We start from the raw sequence: 18,861 nt of genomic DNA on the forward strand, positions 1-18,861 counted from the left end.
GACAAATGCTTTCATTCATTTTGCCCTGATCATTAAAGACTTTAAAGGCACTGATTTTGTTAACTGAGTCCCTTGACTATTCATCAGTGATGCGATTCAACCTATACTCTAGTGGCCTGTAATCAGCGCATTGCATATTATATGAAGGGGATTTTTATCATTGTCCTTAGCTTTGCCACCTTTATGTCCTCTCTCCATCACACAGCAGGTAGAAGGATATAAATATCATGGTACCTCACAAATATGGATTGCACCAATCTTCAGTTCCAAACAGCATGAAATAAAATAATATTTTTGCCCTGATGTGTTTATCATAATGATTGCTCAGATGTCTTCTTTTCTCATGGATGCTCTTAAACTGGTTTTTAAAGAATATTGGCAGCAGTATTCACTATTTTATTTTATCTCATTTCATTCAACTGTAAAGGCTTTTCACTTCTAAATCTAGTATAAGCCTCTATAACTCTGGCAGTTAGTAATAATAATAATATGGGGGTGGGGTGGATTTTATGCCTGATATTAGAGGTGCCATACCACCTTTTAAAAAAATCATTGTAAAAGGAACTAGGTAAGAACAGATCTTTTATGTAGATGATGTGGCCAACAGCCATAGCTCTTAATGAAATCACTTTGTCATTTCTTCTTTAGTTGTTCCTGCTATTATAATGCCCAAATTCCTATTGCTACCTTCAAGATCCTTGCAACAATAAACCATAGGGTTGTAATCACTAGACTTTACTCAAAAGAAGACCCACTGAAATTTGTTTTCAGAACTAACTTAGGTCCATTAATTTTAATGGAACTGGTCTGAGTAAACTGAATACAACCCATAGAGCCAGCCCAAGACGTTTGCGGCTTAAAATGAAGCAGAATATGCTCATCACCTCCATACCTCCATTCAGGCAAGGTGCACAGCGCCCAAGGCCAGCCAAGTTATTTTGGTGCCTGAGGCAGAAACTCCCACATGTCTTTCCTCCTTTGCAACAGTGAAACACAACAGTGAATTAAATTACTAAAAATATTCTCCTTTCTCATGACATCCCAGAATCTCTACCTATAGTGACTTCTTCTATCTGCTGGTAGGCCTGGTTCTGACATAATACAGAGTGCAGTGAAAACAATAAGCACCCCCAAATTAAACAAAATCTCTCATCAATTTACAAGGATATAAATTAATATTTTAAAATGATTACATTTATATCCTTTTCCGCCAAGGAGGTCAAGGTGACATGCATAGCTCTCCCCTTCCCCATTTTATCCTCAGAATAACCCTGTGAGGTACATTAGGCTGCGACTGGTTCAGGTTCACCCAATGAAGATGACTAAGAGGGGATTTGAAACCTGGTCTCCCTGCTCCAATACTATACCCACTCTGGCTCATGTGGATTGATAAGCCATGGCTCCATGACACAGTACAGTATTAAGAACAGTCTTGCAGCATGATCTCATACCAGCTGATGTGCAGGGATTGCTATTCTAGGAGTGAGTACCATGGCCCCATCACTGGCAAAATGGATAGCTTATCCATTTTCAAGATGTTGGGATATAAGCAGTAATAATCAGAGATATTCAGCATTGAGCACTTCCCCCAACACCCTACATAGTGAAACTGTATTGTAGAAGAGAATTTATTTTTATTTTGGGGCAGAGGACTGGATACTTTACTGTCTAACTTTTGACTGTTATATTTGTCCTAGAGCTTTGGGGAGTAACAACAATTGAGTACTGAGGCAGCTTTAGGAATTGTCCTTGAGCTGCCAAGGGATGCAGGACATTTTCATGGGAACAGTGGCGTAGCGTGGGGGGTGCAGGGGGGCCGGCCGCACCGGGCGCAACATCTGGGGGTTAGGGTTAGGGGGCGCAAATCCACGGGTTAGGGGGCGCAAATTACTTGCCTTGCCCCAGGTGCTGGCAACCCACGCTACGCCACTGCATGGGAATGCACGGTATTTTTGTGGCAAGTAGCTATTAGGGAGATCAACTGACTGTCCCATTTGCTACATGTCCTTGTTTGAACAGGTGTCTGAGGCAAGTTTGGGTTAAAGATGTCAGGTTACCACTCTTCACACTGCAGCATCTGAAGTAGCCTCTATGAATTGGGCTTTCCATCACTACCATAAAAGGCAAATGGACACCAGTATTTTATTGGTGCAAACTGCTGTACTATGTTAAGCCCGTGCAATATGCTGAATTGAAAGATCCTAGAATATAATCCTGGGATGTAGTAGCCATGATGCACCAATAGTAATATATCTTCTATCGTGAACACTTTCCCCCAAACCCTAAGCTCTGAGAGCCCAAACCAGCCGTGGATGGATTCACAACCCCACTCCTTTGATGTATTGTCCAGTCAGTGGACACTCCCATGAAACAAAGACCAGACCAAACATTTTTTTGAACTCATACTCTAAAAATAGCTGGGGGGGGGCATAAAGTATTCCAATTAATATTGAAGAGACGACTCAGTTTGGGGGCAAGATTTTTAATGCTATTGATCAGAGAGGTTTTAAACAATCTTCATGACTGGTATCTTGCATGTTTATCTTTACCCGCCTCTCACCCAATATCTTCTGAGAGCAACTTATGATCCAGTCACTCCATGTCAATCCTCATTCAGAACCTCTGGCTGTTTTTTTAAAATATAATGATCATAGTAGAAGTAATCAAAATATGTAAGAACCGTATCCTTAAAATAAGCAAGTGTTATTTTTCAGTAGACTGCTTAATCTCTTCTTAATGATCAAATAAATAAAAAATCATCTGCTTTCTTTGATTACATATCCCTCCCATCACATCGTATTCATTTCAAAGATTTAATATTCTGCCTTGTCTCTGTTTGCTCAGTTGTGTTCCCTAGGTCATAAATATACTTTTCTCTACTTTCCTGACCCAAATAAGAGGCCATGATGTATTTTGAATTGGAAAATGATTTAAATATTAAGCAAAATGTACAAAATATCCTAATGATACAAAAATTATTCATGCTAAAGAGCTGATAAGTTTCCAAAGAACCTTGTTGAAAAATATGGTTTATTTTAACTAGTCAATTTTGTTCTACACACTGACTTCCTCCATTTTTCCCAACTCTCTTCCTCATGGTCAGAAGACCATGGTCAAAGATAGTCCCATTCTCCACCCTATGCTGAAAATTAAGTCAACGGCTTGGACCCAGAGATCAACTCATGGTAAGTATGGGTGAAAAATAGCTTTTCTATCCCTCCCTCTCCCAGCAGCCTCCCAAAAAGGTTCTGCAAGCGTTAAAGGACCCTGCTTATTGGGGTGAACTAGAAAGATCACAGACTCTCCTCATTCAACACAATCCCCTAATTCTGAGGGCACCCTTTATGGGTCTTGGGCGGCTGAAAGGGGGGTGAAGCAGGAAAGTCACCTTTTGCCCAATGCTTCTATGAGAGGATCTCAAGATCCAATTAGTTAAAACCAGGTCAAACATGCCAGCATTTGCATTCATTCAAATTACATGTCTTAATGTATTCTGAAAACCAAAACCATTCATAAAGATGTCTGCTCAAATTTAAGATGAACTGTAGCAGAGTTATGAAATGTTCCTTTTTATTATTATTCATTGAAAGAGATGCTAAGGATGTGGAGGGAGGTCTGGTTTGGCATGGCAGCTAAGCCCATTCAGAGGATGGATTTCCCAAAAACTAAACTGAACCCAGTAAAAACCAACTACTAAGGTACAAGCTAATACAGCAACAACTTTTATTATACAGTCACAGAACTGGTAAGTAAAAGATAGTAATGCTGGGAGCTAGAGAAGCCCACAAAACACTTTCATGTTTACACTTCTAGCAGCAGCCCTTTGTGTCTCATAGGGAGCTGCACCCGGGATGACTACCTTACAGAATAAACTCCTCTGTTTGACAATCCTCAGTTTGAACAACTGTGTGGTCCAAGTCTGAGTTAAAGATAAAGAACCATGTGGACTCTCCCTCATTGGAGGTTTTCAAACAGAGGCTGGATGGCCATCTGTCAAGGATTCTTTAGCTGTGATTCCTGCATTGCAGAGGGCTGGACTAGATGACCCTTGGAATCCCTTCTAACTCTACAATTAAATGATTCCAAATTAGTGCAAACAAATTTTACGTAAATAGGTGTTCTATTTTGCCCTCTTTTTCGATGATACATTTTTCTTTTCCCAATAGATTTTATTAAAGTTTGAAAAAAGATATACAAAGATCAATATCCAATATCCTTTTATAATATCAAAGATAATAGAAACTAATCTAAATAAAAGCACAAACAAAAAGAAAAAGGAAAAGGAGGGCGGAAGAAAATAACTTCCGATTCTTCATCAGTCAGCTATATATAGAAAATAATTCAAAACATCCACTCCAAGGTAACACTCAAATATTCCACTTTCTATAAATTACTATTTTCTTCAATCCTCAAACCCAGAGATGACAGGTTCCTTTTTGTTTTTCACACCAAAAGTCCACAAAGTGTTTCCAATCTTTAGAAAATATCAACAATGATTTTTCTCCACTTAAACACATTAACTTCGCCATCTCAGCTAAGTCCAATAATTTTAACGACCATTTTCTCTTTTTGGGTAAAGCATTAAGTGGCCACCTAGTTGCACCAGAGGACCATCACCTTTGAATTGTCTTTTGAAGGGTCACAGGAGGCTACCACCAGGAGGAAGCTGACATACCCCCATGTGCATTTGGCATCTTGGAGCATGGCTAATATGGATGCAGCAGCATTACATAGAGTGGCTTTCATCCAAAGAGTCTGATTTGTCAGGCAGATATTGCGTACAAATAGTATGAAGTCACATTACGAATGAATTTATGTGCACTTGATTGAATGAGGCATAAAACCTGAAACATCCATAATGGCAATCAGCACAAAGACACAGGCAGCAAACTAAATTTCCTGACCTTTCGCTTGTGCATTTGTGCATGCTGAAATCAGATCTCACACATTCACACTTCAAAAACTGCTACTGGCTATTTCACCAATTGGCAGGCCAATCTTGTTGGCCTTTCTGAATATTTATCCAATAGTTTGCTGTCAATATCAACTATATCTGCAGTCCAAAGCGCAGTACTTGGGAAATTTTACATTTTGATTGCAATAAATGTTTTTTTGTGTGTGATTATATAGTTTTTGCAACAGTTATGGTACAGAAAGCAGATGTGTCATTGCCAAAAAGAATGTTGTGACTCAAAATCAAGCTTGTAGGCTTATAATCATTTGTCTAATTCTAGAATCATCAATACCAGGTATCTCCTGCTCTTTAAACCACAAAATATACATATTTTTAAAGCGTTAGCATGAACTTCACATCTTTAGTTAAAAGTAGTTAAATAATACTGGTATCTTGATAGACTCATGTTTTGTCAATAACCCTGCATTGTTAGCTGTCATTAGTTTCATGTGGCATCTGTCTGTCTTTTAAGTAACTCTCTAATGAAAAATTAGCACTACATTACACACACACAAAATCCTTGGGAAGATCCCACATGGCCCAGAAGATATGACAGAACTCTATTCTGTTGAATAGAGTGATGTTTGTATATTTATCAACTTCTTCATTTTACAGCTGTGCCTGTAGCTGACTATTGACACACTTGGTTTAGGGTTTCCAGGATACTTCATATATCGTGAAAATTGTATGGAAGATGCCCATATAATGTGTAAGATGGTGAGATGGGATTATATTATACCATTCCAGAAAGCAGTTCACTAGCTGCTGGTGAGCAACTGGACTGGGCCCAACTAGCATTTAAAGCCCTAATAAGCTTTGGACCCAAGTATGTGAAGGAGCACTTTGTCCAGCAGCCGAATTAAAGTTTTGTGATCTGCAGGGAAGACCCTGCTTGTGGTACCCTTGGGTAATATGGTCTGAGTGTCACAACAAGAAACAGGATCTTCTCACCAGTGACACCACCAGGTGCTAATGAACTCCATTCCTGAAGATCAGATTGTGCCCCTCACTTTATGTTCATTCAGAACACAATTTAAAACCAGTTTTTCTTGTTCCAGGAAGGCTTTGGAGTAAAACAGAAGAGACACTATTTTTATAACGTAGTTTTGATTATTATTGCTGTTGTTTTTGTTTTTCACTGTGGTTCTGCTTTTGTTTTTAATGTATTTTTCTATTATTATCAGCCACCCTTGGCTCTCATAATGTAAAGGGTGGAGCATCAGAAAATAACAAAAAATATTCAAGTTATAACTGAACTGGGTGATGACAAATGGCAGCTTCTGCCAGATTGCTGTGTTGCACATCTATAGCATAGCATGCTACCACAGGAGTAACAAAATGAGAGGGACAAGAAAACAAGACACAAACACAAAGTTTGTTTTGTCTTCTGATTCAGCAATGGATTTAAAAAGTAGAAGGAAAATCTCTAAGTTGCTTCTTGGCCATCCTATTATGGTTTAAAGGAAGGGAAAGCAGTTGGGGTTTTTTACGCACTTCCTTTGTATTTCATGAAGACTTTAAAAATAGGGAAACATTTTCCAAAGACTTTTTACAATTCCCGCTCACCCCCTCCTAACAGGTAGGTGGAGTTTGCGACCCCATGAGGGGCTTACCTGGCCAGGTGCCACCCACCTGGTAAGCGGGTGTCTTTGGCTCGCCCCTGCCTGGCAGGCCAATGGGCTGCCAGCAGGGGTGTGGCCTGGGACAGGTACAGGGGCCGATCCTTCAGCCAATGCTCATTCTTCTTCTTTCTTTTCTTTACTTCAACTTCCATACAGAGGTAAACACCCAAAGACCAAAGTGAGTACTTATCAATTCAGCCATCAAACATTCAATATTAGTCAAAACAAAATAAAAAAATTCCTTCCAGTAGCACCTTAGAGACCAACTCAGTTTGTTATTGGTATGAGCTTTCGTGTGCATGCACACTTCTTCAGATGCACTGAAACAGAAGTCACCAGACCCTTATACAGCATATAGTGAGAGGGTGGGGAGGGGTATTACCCAGAAGAGTGGTGGGAATGGGTGATTGGTGTGGTAAACCTTTTGACGGCTGTTAATGACTGCAATTGGTCTTCCTGGAAAAAGCAAGGGGTGAGATGGCTAAAAATAGCTTTATCATGTATAATGAGATAAGAATCCATTGTTTCTATTCAGACCAAGTTTCTCCATAGTTTTAAGTTTGGTGATAAGTTGCAATTCAGCAACTTCTTTCCAGTCTATTTCTGAAATTCTTTTGTAATATGACAGCTACTTTGAGATCTTGTATAGTATGTCCTGGGAGATTGAAGTGTTCTCCTACTGGTTTCTCTGTCTTGTGATTCAGAAATCACAAGACAGATTTCTGACATCAGTTACTACCTGTAACTCTTCAGTATTAGGGCAGCCATGACAGTAGCACATGCACATGGCTGTCCTCTTCAACCACAGAAGATCTCACTGAAAAAGGTCAGGAGTCCTACAGACGCATTCAAAACTTGAACAGTTAGAATCATTTGAGTGGAAAAGCAGGGCCATCATAACCACCATCTGCAGACCATTCTGCACTATCTAGGTTCTAAACTGCATAAGGAGCCTGCCAGTGTAGAGCAGTTGTCTGCTCAAGACCTTTCCTCAACATGTATGTAGAAGGTGTCAGATTTAGGTACGGGGAACAGCACAGCCCTACTTTTCCCCTAATGTGATATGAATTGTGTGGGGTATGAATGCCAGTATAGGGCCTATTGTGAGAGAGGAATGAGGGGATTAAATAAAACAAGCACAGCTATGTCTTACTCTGTATTATCCAAGCTGAGACCTATGGGACTCTGGATGTAAAGGAATATCTTACCACAATTTTGTAGAATTCCAACTACACTTACAAATATGAGGGTATCTGGCAAATGCCAGTATCTGGTAACCACAATGGCTTCAGTAAAACTAACCACACATTTAAAAGTAGGAATTCAAGAACACTGGAATCCAGAAAAAGGGGGAAACAACTCACATAGTAACAGCTATAATATTTCTGGCTCCTATATAAATACATCATGAACAGTACTTTGAGGCAAACTGTTAACTGCTAACTCTGAAACTTCTCTAAGAGGTCTTAGAAATCTCCACAGTGATACTAAACTTACATTAAAATGATCTAGAAAAATATAGCCTCAATGTTTTGTTTCCAAAGAATTTTTATAAAGCTCACATTTCAGAAGGAGGCAAAGGGACAGAACATCTAACACAGTTCTATGTGAAAATAAATTTCTGACATATAATGTTAGTGCTAAAAGACATTTAACTCTTGAAACCCAACATCAACCATATTTTCTTTTTCTTTAAAACTTAGGAAAGCAAGCTCAGTTTGATTGGGGTAATTTTTCCTCAGATAAGATCAGCTGACAGAACCACAGGGATAAAAGCATTTTCCCAACTCATTTTATTTGTGTATTTATTTTTAAAGACATTTTTATCTGTATAGAAGTAGTCATGGGGGTCACTGTATAGAACAGATGCTTGAACCTTTCTCTTCAATGGACCTGTAAGAATCACACAAAACATTTCCTGCAATATCCTTTTTAAAAGAATACCTGAACTCAACTTTCATGTCCAGAACTGCACCAAGACATCAGTAACATCCCTCATCAGAAAGCAAACTTGGGCTGCAATCCTATGTCTACTCAAAAGTATTTCCTAATGGGGCTTCCTTTCAGTTAAGTGGGATAAGGGCTGCAGTCTTAGATAACTTTTTAAACTGTTCCACTACCAGACACACAAATGTGTCCTTGTGTGCCATCCAGAATGTGCAAAACACCTTTCCAATGCTCAGTTGGGCCCCCACTACCATCAATATCTTCATCTTTTCTGAGCTTCAGTTTATATACTCCCATCCTAAACATCACTGCATCCAAGCATTAATAAGTCTGATATTAAGGATCTGACCCACACTTGTTATTTCTTAGAACATGCTACATCTGAGTTTACAAGTACTGGCTACTTGTCTTTCTCCTCTCTTTCACATGGTTCAACATAGCAAGGCTGGCTTAAATTCTAGATTGAAAATTAAATTTAGTATGTTCTAATTTAACTGTATACTTTCTATTCAGTGCTTATGGTTTCCAAACTGTGACAATGACAATGTGCATCAATGGTTCGTTTTGCAAACCAGATTGTCCTCCTTCAAATTGCTCCTTGAAAGTTTATTGTGATGCCTATAAAAAAATCCTAATGATAGCCAGGCAGCTGGCATGTCAAATCCACAGCCTATTATGTTAAACAGTATTGTCTCATTGTTTTCTTCTCTCCATTTTTCGTTTTATCCACCTGCTGTCTCCTAACTTGGATTTAGATTGGAGTCTTTTTGGGGTATGGCCAAATTGTATTTGGAAACTTATATGATTTCTTTTAAAAACAGAAGTTAATGTAAGATGACTGTGGTCTTTGAAATGGGCATATAATGTAGTACTATGTAAATCAGTACTAACAGTGAATTAAGTTTTCGTCTATCACAACTGCCCACTTTGGATGCTCAATTCCCAGCTTGCCATACCATAGTTTAGCCGCTGGGAAGAAGGAGTGTACTCCCTATTTGCCCTTCCCCAAGCCTCATTCCTTCCTTGAAGTTTATATCATTGTTTCATTAAAACACAATTAAACAATGTTGTGGACAGAATGGTGAAAGAGTAGCTTAACATCAGTTTGCTAACTGGATGTTAAACTATGGTTTAATAAATTAGGAACTGATGTTAGATCCATGAAAATTCTAGGCACCAAAATACATGCACATCTAAGTACAAAGATAGTCTGATTTTTCAGGCCACTTTTAGGATGGCTATTTTAAGTACGCTATTTTGGAACAAAATATGCAACTAAACTTTACATAAAATCTGCTAGTATCTTAAGAACAGTTGCTGTGACTTTGCTGGTGGTGCTTCCCCAACTTCATTGTGGCATCCAGTCTTAGAAATACTTCTAACCAAGAAAGGAAAGAAGGAAGGAAGGAAGGAAGGAAAGAAAGAAAGGGAAAGGAAGGCTCACTTTTACTATATTTGTCATGTTTACATTGTTAATTTTTAGCAGCCAACAAAAACATTTGTTTGTCCAAGCTTTTGGTAACACTGGACTGGTATTTAGTTTGTGGTTTGTTTGTTTATTTATTGATTGTCCTTAGCTACTGGACTGGTTTCTTGTTTTATTGCAATAGATTCTTTTTTATTGGTGTTTGGTTTGGAAAGCAATATGTGGCACAACAGAACAATATAAATACTTTATATAAATAAACATCTAGATCTTTTATAAACTGACTGAAGTAGTAAATCATAAATGTACACTATCCAAAAAGAAACCACAAACAGTTCTTGGTTTCTTCTTAACAAGTACTTGCAGTTTTGTAGGAGAAAGCATTGCAAACAAATAGTGAACAGAAGTAGTTTTATCCAAATAGCACTCTATGTTCTGGTTCATATGTCACATTAAACCACAGATAAACTATGGTTTAATGTGAATGAGCAATGTGCTACTGCATGCTGCTGAAATTGCAGGTGCTTCACCCCTCCTTTATGTCTAGCTAAGAAATGGATAGAAAACACATTGTGGTATCCTCATCAAGCAACTTTTTTGAGCTTGGAAACTCTCATGCAAACACAGAGCTCCAACATCTAGTCTACTTCTTTTAATTTCAGGCTTCCTTTTCACACCCAAACCTGCTCATTCCAGGATTGGGGCAAGAAGTCTCAAAGTGTCCAGAATGTTCTGGAGTTTATACAGGGGAATTTACAAGGATTTGTGCGCATATTTTATAGAAAGGGATTTGTTTATTTTTTTTAAAAAAAGTCTATAGGGTGTAAATAACATGGGATAAAAAGGAAACTCATCTACTATTCTGTCTTATTAAATGATGTCTCTGTGGTGTTTGAGCACACAGCTAAAATGTATCCCTAGCTGATAGATTAGTTTACTGATTTGTATCGATATTTCCTTTGTGTATGCTACAGCTACTGGGCCGATTACTGAAATACTGTAGAAACTGCTCCAGATTATTTATAGATGGTGCAGTTCCCTTCGTCTATCACAATGCCACATGACTGCTAAAATAAGACATGAATGTACCTGATGCTCCCCTAGATGGATTTGCATCTCTACCCTCTTATCCTCACAGATGTTTCTTGTCTGCTTTAATTCGTATACACAGGCTTAAATTTAAAAACACACACCACAAAACCAGTTACTGTAGAAAATCAGTAAAGTTGTCAAATGTATCTGAATCCGAATCAGGTAAAATAGAAATGCGTAAGCACAAAGGCTTCTGAAAATACAGTGGTACCTCGGGTTACATACGCTTCAGGTTACATACGCTTCAGGTTACAGACTCCGCTAACCCAGAAATAGTACCTCAGGTTAAGAACTTTGCTTCAGGATGAGAACAGAAATCGTGGGAGGCCCCATTCGCTAAAGTGGTGCTTCAGGTTAAAGAACAGTTTCCGGTTAAGAACGGACGTCCGGAATGAATTAAGTACTTAACCCGAGGTACCACTGTAACACTAATTATTCCACTATATAAAAGTCACACCACAAAACCACAAGGGCAATGTATTTGAGAAATAGTTGTGGAAATAGTTTTCCAATATATAAATTGGAGGAAGAAAACCCCCCCTCCAAAATCCAGAGTTGAGCAATATCCTTCTTGGGACCAACCAAAATGTCACAAAATATGGAAAACTTTCAGGTTCTCTAGAACTCTTAATCATGCAAGATGTTACACAGAACAGGGGCTAATAAATAATAATAATAATAATAATAATAATAATAATAATAATAATAATAATAATAATAATACATTTTTATTTATATCCTGCCCTTCCCGGTTCAAAAACCGGGCTCAGGGTGGCTAACAACAAATTTAAAACACTTAATTGTAAAAGCAGCATAAAATATAGTATAAAAACATGAATAACAATAAAATTCAAAATTCAGAAATCAATTTAGGGGAAATAAGCATTAGATAAGGGGTGGCAGGGGAAAACAATGACATCTTCATGTAGCTATGAAGTCAACTTGTGGACTCAGTTCTGAGATGGGGACCACTGGCTGAGTAAGTGGCTCTCATGTGCTTCATATATCAGTTAGCACACACAGAATTCTGGGATGAAGAAGCCATAACTGAGAACCCAAACCCTCCTAAAAAAACTCTGTAAAATTAAAATCTGCCATCAAGGATCTGCCCCAAACCTCAAAAAATGAAGTCTGTCTAAATAATATTGAGTCTATTCTTATAGCTGCCCCATATTTATTTTGAGGCAAGAGCAAGCACCGAAAGTTTTCTCATTTTTAAAGTCTAATCTTAAAAAAGGCCATTTTGCCCCAAACATGCTGGGGACATTTTAAAGTGCATATGGAATTACTATGAATAAAGATACAGACTTGAAAAGCAACAGTAACTGCTGCATCATAGCTGCTTTTGTAAGTTATCACTTGTGCAGATGATCTGACCCTCATTTTCCCCTGGTTTAGTAGTTAAACCTTTTAGGAACAATTCAAGAACAAAAAAAAACAAAAGCCATTTGGGATTGCCAAGACAGAAATAGGTGATTCTAAAAAAAAAAAAAAAAGGAAAACAATTAACACGGGGGGGGGGGACTACACCAATTTAGGTCATCACCAAATTTTAAATAACTTGATGTATCGTACTGAGAGATTACATGACACACGTGTGACAGAATGCAAGTGCCGATGTCTGTCATAATAAAACCACTTAGGTTCAATGTGAAAGCACAATGCACTAAAGGGGCTCCAGTGAACCTCAGCAAGAGATTACGTACTTTCCTACTGGCAGAACATGGCAAGGCAGAATGTCAGATTTCATACTCGGCAGACATCTACAACAACTGATGCCTTGTAGTCAAAGGCTGTTAAATTACCTGTGAAGGGTTACTGGCAGCCCCGAATGTTTTTTCTCATTGTTTATTTAGTTCCAAAAGCTCCTGGTTTTTGTGCTGATTGCTCTAACTGACAGCACAGGAAATCTGGACGCTGTAAACAGGGTGCTGCTGTATTGAATTACAGGTAACAAGTGTGTAATCAACCTGCTATGGTTGGACCTTTGGTATTTCAATACTGAAGGAAATAAGGTGGAAGAAAGTTCACTAATATTAAAATATTAAAAGAAATAAACACAAATAACTTGTGTCAAAGGACTGGAATTGGGACAGAGGATAATTGACCCAACTGAAAGGTTATTGACAGCATAATCCTGTACATGTCTGCTCAGAAATAAGTCTCAATAAGTTCAATGGAGCTTATTCCCAGGAAAGCAAGTACAGGACTGCAGCCTAAGTATTTTATTCGTTCCTCAAATAATATCACAGGAATTAAAGGTGAGTGTGTTCTGAAGTGCTTTCATTATTAGCCATAAAAATAGATAAGAGTTAAACAGTCCTTAGCCACAATATGTTATTCTACGAGACATCAGGGAACAACCTGCCAATGCTTACTGTTAGAGAGAAGTCTGCTAGGTTAAAGCCAGTCATAATGCAAAGGAGGCTTAAACGAGGCATCCCTTTTGCAGAAGTGATAAAAGTGGTGAGGAGAGCAGCATGAAAAAAATGGGGAGCAGGGCTCTGATGAATTATAATATTGTCATGTCTCTCCATGCTAAAACATTATAAGTTGAAGCAGTAACCCCCTCCAAGAGTAGATTGCAAATTTATGTGAGGTATTTAAAATGTAATGGTTAATTAAAAAGCATAAATAAAAATTCGCTGGCAATTAGTCAACAAAATAACCCTATGTTAGACAATACACAGTAGTATAAAAGAAGAAGCCCTCCTGTTTATCAACTGAGCCCTGGCTTCATCTGTGTTTGAGACTACCGTAGGCAATAACATTTCACTGGGGGGAGGGAGGGGGGAATCCACTAAAAGATATCAAAATACATTATTATCAGACACTATTTTTATTCTGTACATTACTTATTAAAGCAGATAGTGTGTGTTATCATCTTATTATGCCCCAAAGACCTGCTTTACCGTTTAAAATTACAAGAAAAATAAGGTTTCATTAGCATTCTCATTGATGATGGTAATTTTAGGCTACTCACATTATTGGGAAAGAAATGTTGTTCTTGCCAAGTAAAACTGTACTACAATTGGTATTCATCAGTGTTATACCACTGAACATTTGAAAATGAGTAATTAGATCAATTTAGGCTGAACTGAGATCAACTTCCTAATTTGGGGATTCTTTCCTGGGTCCCATGTAAGAGCATGCATGCAGTATGTAGACTTCAATCTGGAGCTAATAAAAGGTTTGAAAGGCCTCCAGACTGCTGAAAGTTCCTGATGATGTCAAAAGACAGGTGTGGGGAACTTTGTCCCCCCCCCCAGATGTTGCTGAACTACAACTCCCATCATCCTTGGTCATTGGCCATGAATGTTGGGGCTGATGGGGCTTTAGTAACATCTGGCAGGTCAAAGGTACCCTAACGCCTGGCCTAGATGTAGACATGCCTAGGAAACTATCATACATGTGTGGCACAAACCAATGTGTTTTGGGATCATGGAAGGAAGTTTCCATGACAGCCAATGTTCTGTATGCTCTATACATGTATACATCTGCAGCAGTGTTCAAGGCTTTGTGCGTAGCCTACATTCATAGAAAGGACTGACAAGCCCTACTGGATCAAACCACAAGTCTATCTAGTTCAGGAGTAGGCAATCTAAGGCCCAGAGGCCGGATGTGGCCCATTCACCTTCTCAATCCGGCCCGCGGATGGTCTCGGAATCAGCATGTTTTTACATGAGTAGAATGTGTGCTTTTATTTAAAATGCATCTCTGGGTTATTTGCGGAGCATAGGAATTCGTTCACCCCCCCCCCAAAAAAAATATAGTCCGCCGCCCCCCCACAAGGTCTGAGGGACGGTGCACCAGCCCACGGCTGAAAAAGGTTGCTGACCCCTGATCTAGTCCAATATTCTGTTTCTGGCAGTCGTCATTACAAAGGACATAGATGGAATCTTATTGTAATTTTCACACAGTTAGGTAGCTGATGGGACAATGTGAGGAGCAGGCAGTAAGATTTAAGGGACACTGATTCACATATGACATGCTACCATAATAATTCAATTTCAGATACAGTGGTACTTCTGGTTAAGACGTTAATTTGTTCCGGAGGTCCATTCTTAACCTGAAACTGTTCTGAACCTGAGGTACCACTTCGAGAGATAAAACTTTATTCGCATTAGCCAATGGCCATAGCAACAGTAAAACATCACAGTATACACAGAGAAGGAAATTTGATATATGTATAAACTTTCTTCTCATGTTCAATTCTCACCACTCCCAAAGAAGAAAAGTGAAAGCAAAATCTAAAACACCTCTATGCAAGTGCAACATATCAACATACTGGGACTATCCGAGTTCAAGACTAATCCGAGTTGCATACTAATTTATGTTGGTATTGGTAGATGAGCACAGCACAGTTGCATACAAAAGCTTGAAACTATAAAACAATTCTTCAATATCTTACTAACTTTCTTTAAAAAAGTAAATACACAAAAGTTAGCGGAAATAAGAAAACCTCAATCTTTTTACTGATGTTAGTAGAATTAATACAATTTTCCTTCTAGTACACCATGAAAATACCGACTATACCAATTCCTGTTGCTAAGGTTCTTCCTCTAGTGACCAGAATTTTAAAACAAGAGATTTGGAAAAGCTATACCAGCTATTAAGGAAAGGCTATTACTGCACAATTATCACCACACATTAAGAAGACATGGACAGTGGCATAAGCACGATTTTATTTTCCTTGTAGGTCACATAAAAACCTATCAAGCAGTTATTTTACATGTCTACAGTTGCTAATAACTATCGTGGAATTGAAAGAGTTAATGCCAGTAGCAGAATAGCAGCTCTGATTATCAAGGCCTCTCAAGTGAGTAAAAGCCTAATGTGGGGATCCATTCAGTTATGGAAACAATCCCCAAAGTTCTGCAACAGCTATTACACTCACAGTGGTAATAAAGTCCTTTCCAGCGGTGATAAAGACATCTTAGTCGATTAATTGTATGAATTTTATTGATTAATTAAAGCTACATAAAATTGCCAGTGAATAAAATAGCTGCACTGATGGAAATGTATTTTCTTTGATTTTAGATGAAGATAAGAAAAGCTCTGCTGGGTCAGGCCAAAGGCCCATCTTACATTCTCACAATGGCTAACCAGATGCTGTGGGAAGCACACAAGCAAGGAATGACAGAAACAGCTATCTTCCACTCATGCTCCCTGGCAGCTGGTATTCAGAGCACATAGCTCATATAGCTATAATGACTACCGGTCATTGTTAGTCTTATCCTCCATGAGATTTTGTAATCCCTGTGAGCTTTAACCACTTGTTAAGCTATCCTGTGGACATGGTAGTATCTTGTGGTAGCAAATTTCATACTTTAACTATGCAGTGTTTGAGGAAGTACCTGTAAAATAATCCATACCATTTGCATTTCTGTTAAGTACCTATATTTAAAATAACTCATCAATTATTTGGGGGAATCGTTTTAGTTTATGAAATGATTTCAAATCAACTAATCCAACTGATTGATGCCATGGTGCTAATTTGTGTCAACATTCCTGACAGGAGTCTTAACATCAACACCAAACTACCAGGATCATAAGCTGGCTGGATGTATGAAATGGCACATAAAAACATGGTTGTTAATAATACGTTTCTGTGCCCCCCCCCCCCACATTTACATTTATACAGTGCCAAACTACTTAACATCTATGGATGCTAAATTAATGCTCATATTGGTGTTGCAAGTGGGACGCATACCCCTAAACATTTTGTGAATCTAAGTTTGGCCTCATTGAGGAATATGAGTAGGAAAATGAGAGTATCCCTAAACATTTAATTTTTTTAGAAAAAAAAGCACTGGGTGTTGCAGAGACTTGGTTCAAGTCTTAAATAAAGCTGCAAATACAGTAGATATGAAGAAAAGTAAAGACTAGGGCAAAATCCACTCAGTGATCTTGTGACAAGGCTGCAGGGCATATATAGAAAACAGAGGTTTCCATGGTGTGTGTTTGGGAGATCTGGAGGAGTTTATCAGATTTTTAAAGGCATGATTTTGGGAATCATGTACGCACCCTGGAGATGCTTGCAAGTGAACCACCTCCCTTCCACCACCTTGTGGAATGACAGACAATTGCTATAGGCCAGGATTCAGGAATGGATCAGAGACTGAATGTGGTCCTTCAGGCCTCTATATCCTGGTCTCAGGACTCTACATAAGCCACACCTCCATACTGGCTCTACTTCACACTCTCAGGTGCTTTTGCCTCACTGCAATATGTCATTGTTTGGTTTGTGTCTTTTTTAATTGTTTATAATAATTTAATAATTTATACCCCGCACATCTGACTACAGTGGTACCTCTGGTTACGTATTTAATTTGTTCTGGGGGTCTGTTCTTAACCTGAAACTGTTCTTAACTTGAAGCACCACTTTAGCTAATGGGGCCTCCTGCTGCCACTGTGCTGCTGCTGCACGATTTCTGTTCTAATCCTGAAGCAAAGTTCTTAACCCGAGGTAATATTTCTGGGTTAGCGGAGTCTGTAACCTGAAGCATATGTAACCCGAGGTACCACTGTAGTTTAGTTATGCTGTGCAGTAGTTATGACTTTGTTCATGTTGTAAACCACCTTGAGCATGGTTTGAACTGAGCGAAGCAGCATACAAATAAAAGTATGTATGTATTATAAAATAGTATATTGTATTGAGTTTGTGTGATTTGTTTTGATCAGAACTTTAGAGTTTCCCTTACAATGTTAAGTCCTGCAAAAAACTACCAGCAACACATTTTTTGTTTGCCCTTTAACAGAAAGTGAACAGAAAATATTGCTGGGGCTGGGGACAGAATTGCTGATTATGACATGTTGATTATCAGTTAACTATTATTTATTAAATAATTCTATCGTTGTTTTACCTGAAGGAATTAAGCTGGCAGAATCCATGTCAGGGTTCCCCTCTATTGCAGTTTAATTTATTTTAAAGATACTACTTTATTTTCCTTCACACCATTTAAAAAAGGTGTTTTGTTAAAAAAATAGAAGATAACATATGTTACATTAGGCCAAATAAGCTTTCTGTGTGTATTTTAAGCAGTCATATAGTCCGTAAATAGCTTTGCTTTGACCAAACAAAGAAAAAAGAGAGTTGTACAGGTGTTTCTGTCACACACATTGAAAGTTAAATGCTGAGGTTGGTACATTTCTTGCAGCAGATTTACAGTTGCTAAACAGCACTTTGTGATACCATTAAGTTTGATCCAATGCAACTATCCTTAAATATAAGGGATGATATTCAATGTTAAAAGCCAATGGAAGGAAGGGAGTGGAACAGGGATGGAGGCTGGTCTTGCTTCTCTCCCTTTCCACTGCAGCACCCCATGCCTCCCCTAGAAGAAGAAGAGTTTGGATTTGATATCCCGCCTTTCACTCCCCTTCAGGAGTCTCAAAGCGGCTAACATTCTCCTTTCCCTTCCTCCCCCACAACAAACACTCTGTGAGGTGAGTGGGGCTGAGAGACTTCAAAGAAGTGTGACTGGCCCAAGGTCACCCAGCAGCTGCATGTGGAGGAGCCGAGACGCAAACCCGGTTCACCAGATTACGAGACTACCGCTCTTAACCACTACACCACACTGGCTCTTGAATCTACAGAGCAGATTTAAAGAGAATATGGGGTGCTGCATTGGGGGGAGGAGATGACCAAATCACAGAGAGATCATAGAAAATCCCTGCTGCCAGGAAAGTCACCATTAGATACCACAAAGTTTTCTATGGATTAATTGCACCATTTCACATTTAACAATGTTATCACTATAGGACAAGAAGAAGCAACACAGGTCTCATTTACTGGATCAAACTTTTTTTCCTGGCTC

At 38.6% G+C, this 18,861-nt stretch overlaps 1 protein-coding gene and 1 long non-coding RNA gene across 2 annotated transcripts in view; one reads left to right on the plus strand and one right to left on the minus strand.

Annotated features, from left to right (window-relative positions):
* Positions 1-18,861, minus strand: part of ZNF407 (zinc finger protein 407) — a 334,010-nt gene that overhangs the window by 58,983 nt on the left and 256,166 nt on the right. The window lies entirely within an intron of this gene.
* LOC308593469 lies at positions 1,939-17,714 on the plus strand. The gene is made up of 3 exons (XR_014010963.1): positions 1,939-2,123; positions 3,104-3,185; positions 16,082-17,714. It is a non-coding gene; the product is annotated as an uncharacterized lncRNA (long non-coding RNA).

The sequence above is a fragment of the Podarcis bocagei genome (genome assembly GCF_964188305.1).
Source record: "Podarcis bocagei genome assembly, chromosome: 8".
In the NCBI taxonomy this organism is placed as follows: Eukaryota; Metazoa; Chordata; class Lepidosauria; order Squamata; family Lacertidae; genus Podarcis; species Podarcis bocagei.